Source organism: Pagrus pagrus (genome assembly GCF_965226575.1).
Source record: "Pagrus pagrus genome assembly, chromosome: 13".
In the NCBI taxonomy this organism is placed as follows: domain Eukaryota; kingdom Metazoa; phylum Chordata; class Actinopteri; order Spariformes; family Sparidae; genus Pagrus; species Pagrus pagrus.
In genome coordinates, this window is record NC_140197.1 from 7,107,919 (window position 1) to 7,122,775 (window position 14,857).

At 37.6% G+C, this 14,857-nt stretch overlaps 1 long non-coding RNA gene across 2 annotated transcripts; it reads right to left on the bottom strand.

Moving 5' to 3' along the window:
* Positions 1 to 5,401: 5,401 nt before the first annotated feature.
* Positions 5,402 to 9,219, bottom strand: LOC311267853. 2 transcript variants are annotated; one of them, XR_014623881.1, is made up of 6 exons: positions 9,080 to 9,219; positions 7,800 to 7,950; positions 7,560 to 7,646; positions 7,352 to 7,467; positions 6,961 to 7,259; positions 5,402 to 5,642 (listed from the first exon to the last, which is right to left on the bottom strand). It is a non-coding gene; the product is annotated as an uncharacterized lncRNA (long non-coding RNA). The 2 variants fall into 2 exon arrangements; XR_014623882.1 differs by having other exon boundaries at positions 7,352 to 7,464; positions 9,080 to 9,215.
* Positions 9,220 to 14,857: the final 5,638 nt, after the last annotated feature.

Genomic DNA, 14,857 nt, shown 5'->3' on the forward strand with positions numbered 1-14,857 from the left:
AAAAAATTATGTTCCACCGTATCGAAAGCTTTATAAAAATCAAGAAAAACTATAAGGGAGTCATTATCAATGTTGTCAGAGTAGTCTAATAAATCAAGAACAAGCCTTATGTTTGAACTGATATGACGGTTGGTCATAAATCCAGTTTGTGTTTCAGCAATAATCTCTCCAAGATCTTTTTTTAACCTTCTAGCATATACCAATGAGATAATCTTGTAATCAATTTTCAAGAGTGTAATAGGTCTCCAATTTTCTATCAGTAAGTGATCTTTTTCCGGTTTGGGGATTAGTGTTATGATACCCTGTTTCATACTTGTGGACATTTCTTTCCTATCATGACATTCCTTAAATAATTCCATTAAAGGATCCACAATAATGTTCCAAAAATGTAAATAGAATTCCACCGAGAGACCGTTGTTGCCTGGAGATTTGCCCTTTTTCATTGATTGGATTGCCTCTGAAATTTCAGGTTTTGTGATGGGTCGTTCACAATTTGTTTTAAAGTGTTCTGAAATAGTTGGTGTATGTTTTTTTATTAATTCAATATATTTATCGCAATCATTGATATGAGAATTTGACTTGTATATATTACTGTAGAATGAACCAACATAATTTGAAATGTCCAAATGATTGGTGGTTATGATATCATTAATCTTGAGTGCAGAAATATTGTTTTTCTTTTGGTTTCGTTTCTCAAGAGCAAAAAAGTAGCTAGAATTCCTTTCGCCTAGTTCAAGCCATTTTGCTCTTGACCTTATGAAGGCTCCTTTAGCCATGTTAATATATGTATCATCTATTTCTTCTTTCAGTCTCTTCAATTTAATTTCTTCGTCCTCTGATAGACTATCTTTCTTCAGTAATATAATTAATTCGTTCATAATACTTATTTCTTTAGAGGCATTATTGTTTTTTATTTCTTTACTTCGTCTCATTGCTGCTTCTCTTACCTTAAACTCAAAGTATTCCAATTTCTGAGTGTGATTCATTTCGGTATCCCTGAATATCTGTTTCGCTGTTTTTTTAACAACATCACAAAATATATCATCATTTAATAAATCATTATTTAGTTTCCAGAAGCCACGTAGATTCCTTTCTTTTTGTTTAGTTCCTACAAAATGAATTTTAATCAATTTGTGATCAGACAAGGGAGCAAAATCATGAGATGATTCTGAAACAAATTGTATGCAAGAAGGTGATATAAGCCACAGGTCAATTCTGGATTGTAAAGATCTATTTGTATTACTCCAGGTAAATTCTTTGATATCAGAGTTTAAATATCGCCATACATCTATAACTGAAAGTTGTTCACAGATAAATGCAGTGCTTTTAAATCTTGAATGTTGGATTGTTCTTATCGGTATCTGATCTAAAAGATCATCTGGAGCATCATTATAATCTCCCCCAAGAATCAATTGTGCTTCTTTGTATTTCAATTTAAGAGCTTCAAGTTTCTTACACAATTGCATACACATTGCCTTTGCTAGATCTGTGTTGTTATAATTATATAAGTTACAGACTATAAAAAAGGCGTTATCCAGTTTGAAAACCAAAATAATCCATCTACCCTCATCTGAAGATAATGATTCAATAATAATACCTTTAAATTTGTTGAGAAGAATGGCTACACCTGCAGATTGTTGAGAGGCATGACAAAAATAACATTGATCACCCCATTGTGCTTTCCAAAATTTCACATCATTTTCATTTGAGTGCGTCTCTTGTAAAAGGATTAAGTCCGCATTTTTACGTCTGCAGAAAATAAAAGTAGATTTTCTTTTGGTGCTGTCACGGATACCTCTAACATTAAGAGATGCAATTTTTAAGGAACTAAAATGGAAGTCTGACATAAAGAGATTCAGAAGACGGAGGTTCCATCGTCGGCTGTACCTCTCCGCCTCCTCCTGTCTCTCCTGGAGTGTAGTCGTCCGCTCGTTCAACTTCTTTACGATGTCATCTGTCGCCTTACACTGCATCCCAAGGCCTTTCACATGCTCCTGCATGGCAATAATCTCCGCCGTGTTCTTATTCACTATTTCTTCAAACTTGGATAATCGGTCATTCAGCCCGTAAATAGCTTTCAAGATGTCAGTGTTGGACACACTTTCCACTTTGTCCTCCGAAGTTTCGGTGCGGATCTTCTTTGAGCTGGGGCTGTTGAGAGGGGTTTCAGGAAGAGGTGAGCATAAGCCTGGGAAAGTTTGATCAGACTCCAGCTCCATTACCAGTCCTCCCTTTCGTCTTGCTTCTTTTTTGGCCATATTTTCAGTGCTAGCCAGTCACTTGCTGTTAGCTAACTTTTCCTTTATAAGCTAGCTAGTTCACTGTCTTCGGAAACGCAAAAAACATTCTTTGAGTCCATTTAGATCATTTTAAACGTCTGGTACTCTTTGAAAATCCACGAGCTCACAGGAAAGCATCTACCCAGGTCGCCATCTTGGCCGCTCCCATCCTAAGCTAAGCTATGGCAGCTGCTAGCATACGACTCCCTCTGGAGCTTGCTTCGCTTTCCTAGTGGCCAGCAGTTGTGAGCTTTTGGAATAGATAACAAGTTTCAAGTCATTCAGTTTGTTGGAATGGTGAGCCTCATTTGGTTTGAAAATGTGAAATTTTGAAGGCCCGCCTACCAACAAGTAGATGTCTAATCAAAGCCAAACCAATGCTTATCTACTCATCTGGGGCTACAGAACAACATATCAAAAGCTCAGACTTCCGCGACCTCTATAAAAAAAATGCTATAAATTTGTCAGTATGTCAGAGGACGTAACACCCTTGGGTTTTTGAAAAGGACCTTTTTTCTAAATGACTTATATTTTGCTTTCGTATTCTTGTGTAGGGGCCCCAAGACAACCTCCATGCAAATTTTGGGGTCTCTAGGGTGAAAGGGGGCCGCATGGCAGCCAAAGAGACAGGGGGTATTAAAGGTGAAAAAACAGGATTGAAGGGATTTAGCCAGATTTTTATGTTGCTCACTAATAAGTGTCATACAAAAATATTTTTGTCCCATAATGATTAGAGCTTTCTAAAGCTACTTAGCTTTCCTATTCAAAACCCTCTGTACACATTCAGGATGACAAACTCTGTTATTCCTCTTAATCTGCACACCAATGCACCAGTCTGCTTCGAGTCGGATTATGCTGACCACTGGGGCATACCTTTTATGCAAGAGTGTTACTGTTCTGTGCATGTTTAAAATACTTTTATTAAAACATGTTACTGTATATCCTACTGTATAGCCTCCCCTTTCACCCCCTCCATGCCCCCGGCTTTACTGTGCGGTCCCGGCCGGTGGAGCCCCTGCTGCACCATCCACCGGGCCGCCGGTAATGCTCCACTGTCACACCAACTGGGGTAAAAGTCCTCGCAGACATTTCATGGGACACATAAATAATCAAAGTGCACGTGCAGCTAGTGGAAACGAGCCAGGAAAGAGCATGCATGACAGCGTGACGTGAGCATTTCCTCAGAATGATTGACATGTTGGAGGACAAATAAGATGATCCACCCGGGGTGCTGCATTTGCAATGTTATAAAAGGTTGGCCACCAGAAAAATATCTATGACCCAGTAGGATTACAAGCTATATGGACAACCAAGTTAATTTTTTGCTTTTTTATCACAATATTAGCCCCTGTATAATTGAGGTGAATAGGGCAAAAATTTAAACTAAGAGATATCTCCATGAAACTTCACAGGTTGATCACTGACATGAATAAGAACATCCTTTGTATTGGAGGTTTCCATGAATGTATATTTAAATATGCAAATAGGGCATTATTTGATTACATCTCCCTTAACCTAACCCTAACACTGTAAAGTAACTCGGATTAATGGGTAGTCGGACTTTTGGGTGGTCGGACTGACGTATGCTCCCCCAATTCTGTATGGAGGCAATTTCCCGAGCAGCATCAGAAATCTCTCTAGTGAGAGGGAGAAGACAGACTTCAAAGCTAAGGCTGTTAAGAGAGGACTCAGGGTGGGGGAGGGGATGCCACCATAGGATGCCACTCAACAGGCTTAGAAACTGACCTTCAGTGTCACTACAATGAGCTGCCAGAGCTAAAATATCAGTCTTTCCTAAATATTGTCTCAATATTCAGCCTTCCATGATAAGTCATTTTTTACAAGTAACAAAATTTAATAGAAAAGAAAAATTCTAATTGTATTTTTTATTTTATTTTCAATAGTAATTTAAATATACATATTTGGTACCAGGTAAAAAAAAACTATACTTTAATTATACTTTTACAGACTGTACTAAGTACACATTTAGTATGCTGTATGCTTTTTTTGTCGCCTTTATGTGCAATTACGTGTGCTCAAGTAGTAATTAAGTAGTAATTAAGTACTACTTAAGTACACTTAAAGTGTAAATAGTATGTTAAATTGGAACAACTTTTTACAAACTTTAAGTGTACTAAAGTACACCTGCAGAAGTACACCGTCACCTGATTTGAAATACACTTGCAGTACAATTGTATAAGACCACCAGTATGTTAAAAATATACTTAAAAGGCCTTAAAATTAAATTGATAGTTGTGTGGGATTGTATTTTTAATGCACTTATCATTATTCTAGCATGCCTTTGTAATACTTGAAGTTTACATCAAGTGCACTCTCTGACTATTTATATTACTTTTCAATTGCACTATTACGTTAATTAAAATGCATTTATAGTGACATAATATCACAAATTAAGCATCAAAAAGGTATGTACTTCAAGTATATTATTATTATACCATATATAATACTTCAAGTTTACATCAAGTGCACTCTCTGACTATTTATATTACTTTTCAAGTGCACTATTATGTTAATAAAAATGCATTTATAGTGACGTAATATCACAATTTAAGCATCAAAAAGGTATGCACTTCAAGTATATTATTATTATACCATATATAATACTTCAAGTTTACATCAAGTGCACTCTATGACTATTTATATTACTTTTCAAGTGCACTATTATGTTAATAAAAATGCATTTATAATGCAGTGATATCACAATTTAAGCATCAAAAAGGTATACTTCAAGTATAATATGAATATACAAAATATAATACTTCAAGTTTACATCAAGTGCACTCTCTGACTATTTATATTACTTTTCAAATGCACTATTATGTTAATAAGAATGCATTTATAGTGAAGTAATATCACAATTTAAGCATCAAAAAGGTATGTACTTCAAGTATAGTATTATTATACTATAATGTATGGTTTAGAAGTGTATTTGAAGTGCAATAGGTGTTGCAGGTATTAGTACTGTATAGTACACTGTGTTAGTGGTACAGAAGTATACTTAATGTCACCACATGCACTTCGATCTACTTAATTTCTGGTACCACTAGTACACTAAAAGTGTGCTACTCAGCTCTATGAAAGAAATCCACTTCAAATTATTGAAAAAACAAAATCAAATTTATTTATATTAAAACACAAAACCTCTCAACCAAGGTATCCAGGCAATTAAACAATGCTGCACGAACATAACAGTTTGTAACAAAATAAAACAAAAAATGCAGTAGATTTACTGGAAAAACGATCACAGATTAACCTTGGCATAGCCCTCATTATTGTACTTCCTTCGGAGCATGGCTCGGATCTCACTGACCTCCGTATTTGGGAATTTCTCCCTCACAGCGTCTGTGGAAAAATGAAGCAGGAATTAATACTTGATTTCGTATTAGGTGAAAAAATACTATACCTGAATTATACTTTTACAGCCTGTACTAAGTACACATTTAGTATACTGTATGCTTTTTTTGTCGCCTTTATGTATAATTAAGTGTGCTCAAGTAGTCATTAACTACTACTTGAGTACTACTTAAGTACACTTAAAGTGTAAATAGTATGTTAAATTGGAACAACTTTTTACAAACTTTAAGTGTACTAAAGTACAGCATACTAAATGTGTACTAAAGTACATATTTAGTATGCTGTATGCTTTTTTTGTCGCCTTTATGTATAATTAAGTGTGCTCAAGTAGTCATTAAGTACTACTTGAGTACTACTTAAGTACACTTAAAGTGTAAATAGTATGTTAAATTGGAACAACTTTTTACAAACTTTAAGTGTACTAAAGTACATCTGCACAAGTACACCCACCACCTGATTTGAAATACACTTGCAGTACAATTATATAAGACCACCAGTATGTTAAAAATATACTTAAAAGGCTTTAAAATTTAATTGATAGTTGTGAAGATTGTAATTTTAATTTATCATTTGTTTATTTCTTTTACTTATTAATTTTTTGTTATTGATTGGTAATAATTCATAGGAAATTAGAAAATGAACATTATTTATGCAGACAGTGTGGAGCTCATCTGACCTGCCTTTAGGTCAGGTTTTTTGGTGACATCATTAGCTTGTGTTTTGCAATTATGGGATTCTTGTCAGTGGCCAATCTGATATTAAAAGCTGCAATATTAAAGAACAAGAATCACCCATAATTGCAGCAACAACCATTCAGTCCATTTATGGCAAGTATTGTTTTGACGTCTACCGAGAGTCAAGACCAGAGTGTTTCGTGACAAGACAAAGTGTTTGAGGGATTGAGTCAAGACTGTGAACACCAGGACAAAGGCCAGTGCAAGCTCCACATTGCATGACACAGATAAAACATGGAACATGCAAACCATATGCAGGGCTTGAGTCTGTGACCATAATGGTACATTACTGATGATTATTTATCAAACCACCAATGGTCATCCCCACAACAGAACCTAACAAGTAGTCAAATAAGCAGGTAGTCAAATAAAATCTGGGTCTTGAATGAACTCCCTGTGCGTATATAATTTGCATGCCAACAAAGTAAAATGTATAAAATTGTTATAAATCTCTGGATTTAAAGAGAAGAAACTCTTTTATGAAAAGAAAATATACATGTATTAATATACAACTGAAGAGTGAAATCAAATGTCTTGTGTTATTAAATAATGTAACAAGAAAGAAACTGTACCTTTGGAGGAACTGTTGAGCGTAGTCCCACTGGGTAGTGTATGTTGCAACAGTAGTTACTCCCGAACAGCAGACAGGATGGCTCATAAAGGATGGAGCGGGGCTGGGAATCCTCACAGAGGCCGTAGAGGGGGTCCTCACAAAGGATGGAGCAGGGCAGCGGGGCCTCACAGAGGATGAAGTTGGGCTTGGGGTCTTCACAGGGGACAGAGGAGAAGGAGAAGGTCTGGGAGTCCTTCTAGCCACTAAATTCGGCTTTACTGAGGCTGACTGTGCTCCACCAAATCGTGATTTAGTGAACTGGAAAGAGAAACAATAATGATGAGTTAATTTTATGATGCAACGCATACAAACAATTCATACAAGACATTAACTACCGCAACAATATTCACCATAGCTAAACTTGGAGGGGGCGCAGGAAAGACTGCTGGGCTGCATTATCAGTTGCATCAAGGGCTGAGACTGAGACCACAGGCTGGACATCAGCAGAAGACTGAGTGGCAGGCTGCTAAAACAACAGCATTATGACATGTGCTGTAACAGCAACAGCATAACAGCAATGTAAACAGACATGCGAGATGTAATTTTTCTAAAGCTCACCTTAACAGTGTGAAATCCACAACTAGAGGCCATGAACCCTCTAAAGAGGGTGGTCTGTCCACAGGCCTGCATGGGGCATTTCTCAATCTGAAACAATCAGAATTGTATTCAGCCTGGAGTGAGACACTCAGTGTACAGTCCATGGTCAGATTAATACAATCTGCACCATCAGAATGACTATTTCTCATCTAGTGATATGCATGGTCATGAGTAATAGGTGGATATTTTGCTGTACTTTACCTTCTGGGAGAGATCATGTCATTTGCGCTGCCTCGGGGCTGGTCTGTTGCCTCCTCCAGCAGGCCAAACCCCAGAGCTGGCGAATGTCCTCAGTCTCACCGTCCACCTCCCCTACTCCCATTGCTTTGTGGCTCGTTGGTTTAGTGCTCATCTGAAGACAACATGGAAATAATAACAGTGGTTACAACTATGAATCACAGCATAAACATGGTGTGCTGAACAAGTGCGCAAGTCCTGTGAAATACCAATCTCTGTGCAATTACCACATTTACAGGCTATATTTTTTGATTAATGCTACACAGCATTTTATCTTTATATTACAAAGATGTGCTCACTTTTGTGCAATTATCCAACTGTGGTCAGTGAGAGGCGTATATCATGTATACATTTATTTATTTTGATTTTATTTATCAATTAATCAATCTTTTCCTCTACTTTTGACTCTTGCGCTGCTATTACAAGTTACTGGTGTAGGATCAATAGAGGTCACGTTATTTTGTCGTTTTTGCATTCAGATACTGTACTGACATGCCTTTACTGTATCTTACTGCAGACATGAACAGCTTTCATACATAAGCTTCAGGTTGGCTGATAAGGTCCGTTATTTCTTGGAAGTTGTTTAAATCGAAATCATAAACTAAGCAGCTAGACGACCGGTTAATATGTAGGCTAAACCAGTAGACTGTACAAGTGTACTAAGCAAAACAACTTAACACTGAATGTGAACAGGTAAACACGTGCTGACCTATGGTCCCAGACCGGACGGGAGAGCGCAGGGGAGTCCGTTTTCCTCCTGCGCTGAAGCCGGTTAGCTTCAGGGCTAACACACACTTCACTTTGCTGCCAGACAGCAGTTGGTAAAACAATAGGAGCGACGTTACGTGGTCTGGAGAAGCTTGTGCGTTTATTCGGCCACATACTGAACTGTACACACACGGCTAACCTCTTCCTCTACTCTGCTAATGTCTGCACAGACACAGACTCTACACACACACGCACTGCTCCTCTTCATCATGTAATATTACACTGTGCTACTGAAGCACATACACACAGGCGTAACGCTGCCGCTACCAAGAGCAGTAATAATAGGTTAACTTACAGTTACAGTAGCTGTAAGACTGACGTTAGCTAACGTTAACGTTGGTTATCTGGCTAGCTAATATGACTGAAGTTACTGAATCACGTCATGACTCGCCAACGAAATCATAAAATTAGCCGTTGTGACGAATGAAAATATAGAGACCATTCGATCAGAATATAAAAACATTGAATGTACTTACTGTGAATCCGAAGTAGGCTTGGGCTTGCTTCGCTTCGAGACGGAGACTTTAGCGGGTCAATGTCATTCAACAGCAACGTGACCAGAATGAAGCGCCGTGAATGGTGGAGCTCAAAGAGGCGGAGCTGAGCGCAGTGCGCTGATTGGACGGCAAAGATGCAAACGTTGCTATTTGAATTAGGCGCCTTTCTTTCCAAACAATATTTTTTTTAAAATCCCTGCTCAGATTGACTATAATGTACTGTAACTGTTTTTTCCATAGGCTAAATAAACTTATATCTTTCTGACAATCAAGTATTTGTGCATTAATGTAAGTCTGTTTTAAAATATACTTTTACTAAGTATATTTTATTTCAAAGTACTTATAGTACTATATTAGTATTCATAATAAAAGCATACTGATTTCAAGTCTTTTGTAATACACAGTTAGTATGGTTTATTGCACTTTAGTTTCACTTAATTGGAAATGAATTTAGGTACACTTAAAAGAGTGCAAAAGGAAGTTGAGTTTGTTTTAAGCTGTACTTCTTCATAAAATGTATATTAAATAGTTCTAACAGTGGTAATTTAGTGTAGTACTTATGAAAGGAGTAATTACTTAGCAATACACTTTCTACATATTGCATGTATGTGCTAGTTTGTTTGTTTTCATTTCATTCCCAGTTATCTATTAAAGTACATTTTTAATAAGTGTGCCTAAGTTCACTTCCAATGATGTTAAATTTAAGGGCACTTTAAAGTATACTAACTACATATTACAAATAAGTATGCTTTTAATAAAAATACTAATCTACTACTATAAGTGCTTTGAAATAAAGTATACTTTGTAAAAGTATACTTTAGAACAATTTACAATAGACTTACAATAAAGTACACTTTTAATAAGTGTACCTAAGTTCACTTCCAAAGAAGTGCAAATGAAGTGTACTTTAATAAAGTATATTAACCGTATATTACAAATGACTCAAAAATAAGTACACTTTTAATAAGAATACTAATCTACTACTATAAGTGCTTTGAAATAAAGTATACTTTGTAAAAGTATACTTTAGAACAATTTAAAATAGACTTACAGTGAAGTACACTTTTAATAAGTGTACCTAAGTTTACTTCCAAAGAAGTGCAAATTAAGTGTACTTTAATAAAGTATATTAACCGTATATTACAAATGACTCAAAAATAAGTACACTTTTAATAAGAATACTAATCTACTACTATAAGTGCATTGAAATAAAGTATACTTTTTAAAAGTATACTTTAGAACAATTTACAATAGACTTACAGTGAAGTACACTTCTAATAAGTACAATAAAGTACAACTTTAATTATTGCATAATTAGTATGTTTAATTTTAGTATATTAAAGATGAACTTAATCACATATATTTTAAAGTACACTTTCTAAAATATATTAAATATACTACAAATTAAGCACAAAAAGTAAAAGTATATTTTTAATAACCTTTGTATGCTACAAATATATTTTTAATATATTTAAGTATAATACTTTTTCACCTGGGGTATAAAATATGTGAAAATCCCTATTGAAGATAAACAGCATTTAAAAAGTTCAGACTTGTGCTGCTCTGTATCTCAGATTGAATAAGTGCCATACTACATGCTCCTCTGAAAGTTCACAGTCAGGTCAGGTGCAAGTCAGGGTGGGGGAGGGGAGCTTTCAATGCACCTGCACCTCCAAACTCCCTCCAAAAACACTGCTGCGTTCAAGGCAGGCAGGTATTACTGATTTCCTGGAACTGAATAAATAATGATTATTAATACATGTATAACTTCTTAATCCCTTTATGATTTGAAATTATTTAAAGATAAAAAACTATTTGAACTCGTTTTTACTAATGAAAACCATCCCATGGCTTGCATGACTGAGAATATTAAGATTATTTAATTTTTAATGGGCAGTTTTCGTATTCTTCACTCTGCTTAAAACTATATTTGAAGTAATTATTTAATATGGGAGTAATTACCTCAATCTGTAGTATTTTTGCATTGAAACATTTGATAAAAGTTTCCTTTCAATTTGAGGCCATAACGGGGTTCGCCCGCTATTCCGACATCCCGCTATTCCGACATGCCTCTATTCAGACATGCCGCTATTCCGACATGTCTCCGACAATTACAAAAAACAATGTCGAAATAGTGGGACGCTTGAAAAATAACTTTAATGCCGCTGTTCCGACAATTAGAGGTCACTGTCTAAATAGCGGCATGTCGGAATAGCAGCATGTAACCGGCCATAACAGTAGTGAAGTTTCCCACTGCCTAGAGCAGTGAAGTTTCCCACTGCCTGTGAATGCAATCGGAGAAGTGGATCGTGCGGGAAGTCGACTGAGGACTGGAGGTATGTTTGCGGCACTATTTTTTTAAAATTAATTTTTGCATGTTATCTTGTCAACATTCAAATTACCCCATTTACTAAATGTTTGAAACCTTAATTACTATCGTCTATCGTATCCTCGTAGCATGAAGTCCGCGAATAAAGCCAAGCCAAGCCGTATTAGGTCGATTGTAACGTTACAAAATACATAAATTACGAGATTGAAACAAACAGTGAAAGTGATTCAGATTTTAATGATTAACATCTGTGATAGACTGCCATGAGCTGTTCTCATGGCACAATCCTTTGTGCATATGGTGGCATGCTAGGTTAGCCACAACCACTAGCCACAGCTGTAGTCACCAAGGATTTTATTTCAACCAGTATGTAACAAATTACGTTTCCATGCTCGACGCTTTTTTTAATTTCGATTTACTCGATTGTGATTTTATATAGAGGACGTGTTGAAAATATCAAGATTAAACTCTGCAGGGGACGTCAGCGCCGTTTTGGGAGGAACGCGCATAGTCAAAAATGACCTCCTAGTGTTTACCAAACCACACCTTGACCTTGTTGGAAAGCGTCATTAGGTCAAAGAAAGATGTGAAGGAGAATTCAGAAGGACTGAACTGTCTGCGGTGCTCAGAGAATCCGACTACACTATGTCTTCGGGTGTTATTGACATGGTCTGCGAAGGAACAGAAGCACATAGCTAATTCATATGCAAAATAATGTCATCAGACTGTTTGGACCTTCTCTTGAATTATAAACTGTAATTATAAACTTGAGAGGCAGAAGAAACTTTCCTGGAGAAATATACTTAACCAAGGGCGAAACTTTAGTTTCAGAAGTCGGGGGGACACAAGAAGGAACGGCAAATTTGTGCACGCATATTGCGCTCGATTTCTGCCTGCGTAGAGCTTAAATCATGCCATTTCTATTTAACCCTAGCCTACTATTTTGTCATTAGCCATACTGCCAGTGGCGGAGCGTGGGTCTCAGCACAGAGAGGGAGGAGCATTCTCGATGGGCCCTTGTGATAGTTATTTAAACATTGCATTTATTCCATTATTTAAACATGCTAGTCACACTAAATATTTCTGCAGAAGACAATGCCACAGATCGCCCCCTCTGACACACACACACACACACACACACACACACACACAGGTCACTGTCTGAGTCAGTGGCTACCATGTCTAAGTCATGTAGCTACCATGTTAATTATAGACTGTCTGTGTCCATTTAATGTTTGTGTTGTACCAAAGACATGGTAGCTACTGACTCAGCCAGACATCAACCTGCTTGAGCTTTCAGCACCATAGACAGTGTTGGTCACAGACTGACAGTCAGACACAAATCAACTCAACTCAGTAACCAATCACACAAGCAGCTCCATGGCTCCATGTTGTCCCTGTGTGATGTTCAGGACAGGTAAGGACAGTCTGAGGACAGAGAGCTCTGAGGTTGAAGTTTATAATTATGAAATGCACCGTGAGACTGTGACAGGTCTGTACGTCTTGACCACATGTCAGCTGTTCAGCTGAAGTAGAGGAAACTCCGCTGTTCTCAGCTCCACCGCAAGGAGCGCTTTTTTTTTTTTTTTCTTTTTCTTTTTAAATTTAGCTCCGGTAGCGACCCGGCTGAAATGCATGAGGATGCGCGGATCCGGTGTATTTATCAAAGCTTGGTCACCATGCTGAGGCACCGGGTTGGTTTGAGCTGCGTTCATGAAGCCAGTCTTTAATCTCGCATCTCCAACTTGTTCAGAACGCTGCTGCCTGATTTTTAACAGGCATGTCCAGGCGTGAACACATTACCCCTGTGCTGTCGTCACTCCACTGGCTTCCAGTTCGTTTTAGAATTGATTTTAAAGTTTTATTGTTTGTTTTTTACGCCATTAATGGCCTGGCTCCCTCCTACCTGTCAGAGATTTTAACTGTCCGCGATCATGGCAGGGCCCTCCGTTCTTCCGGCCAGCTCCTGTTAGAGGTCCCAAGGTCAAGACTTAAACAGTGGGGCGATCGTTCTTTTGCTGTCACAGCTCCCAGGCTGTGGAACAGACTGCCCCCTGACATTCGCACCACTACTGACCTCAGCCTTTTTAAATCGAAGCTGAAGACACACTTTTTTAGATTGGCATTTAACTCTGACTAGGGTAGTCCTGCTCTTAGGTGTACTTATTTTGCCTGTTTTTTACTTAATGCACTTTTGGAGGGCCTTTAACACCCTGCAGCACTAGTAGTACTTTCTTGTGTTTTCTTGCAGCACTGTAGCACTTTCCTGTGTTTTTTATGTATTGTTTTTATGTATTATTTTATTGTTTTGATGTAAAGCACTTTGGGTACCATCTGGCTATTGTAAAGTGCTATACAAATAAAATTTGATTGATTGATTGATTGATTAAGTTAGAGGCTACTTTCAAACTCGTTACTCACTGGTCGTCAGCGTTTTAGCGATCGTACAGCCTGAGGCCAGTATACAACAGGTAACGGTGTTGTTGTCTCTTTTCACCTCCTCTCTTCCTTGTGTGATCAGTGCGCTGCATACACGTTTTAAACAGAGATGGCTAAGCACCTGGTTTAACATATTAGTTAGCTAACGTTAGCTACAATAGCGTATAGAGTAAAGTTAGAAATGCAAGTAATGACTAATCAACCCACATTTTCTTTCTTCCTTTTTAGTCCCGTTCCAAATAAGGACTTTAAGTTGAGCTGTCGGCTGCTTTTCATCTTTTTGCTGCTGTGCCGCGTCCTGTCTGTGTCTTTGATTGAGCACGTAGTGAGAGGGGAGGGGGAGGGGGGCTTCCGAGCGGTCAGTACACGCAGGGTTTCTTGTTGTTTTGCAACTACAGCCTGTGCCTACTGTTAGTTTTCAAACTGTAAAAAGTGGGGGGGACAAAAATATGATTTTGAAAAGTGGGGGGGACATGTCCCCCCTGTTCCCAGTGGAAATTGCGCCCTTGTCTTCATGGCAAACAAGTTTTTACCTGGAATTTAATTCATTAAGGGTGAAAACTGGCTTATGTCAAAAATGAGCCTTTCAGAGCGAGATGAGCCTGTTTTTGCACTGTACAGTAGCCTAAGCTGCAATTCACTGAAAAAAGGTCTTTCAAACAGGTTTTGTATCCTGAGCTGGTTGAATTTGGATCTTCTTCATGGCAAAGGAGTTTTTACCTGGAATTTCATTCATTAAGGCTGAAAAGTGGCTTATGTGAAAAATGAGCGTTTCAGAGCGAGAGGAGCCTGTTTTTGCACTGTACAGTCGCCTAAGCTGCATTTCACTGAAAAAAGGTCTTTCAAACAGGTTTTCTAGCCTGAACTGGTTGAATTTGGATCTTCTTCATGGCAAAGGAGTTTTTACCTGGAATTTTATTCATTAAGGCTGAAAAGTGGATTATGTGAAAAATGAGCGTTTCAGAGCGATAGGAGGCTGTTTTAGCACT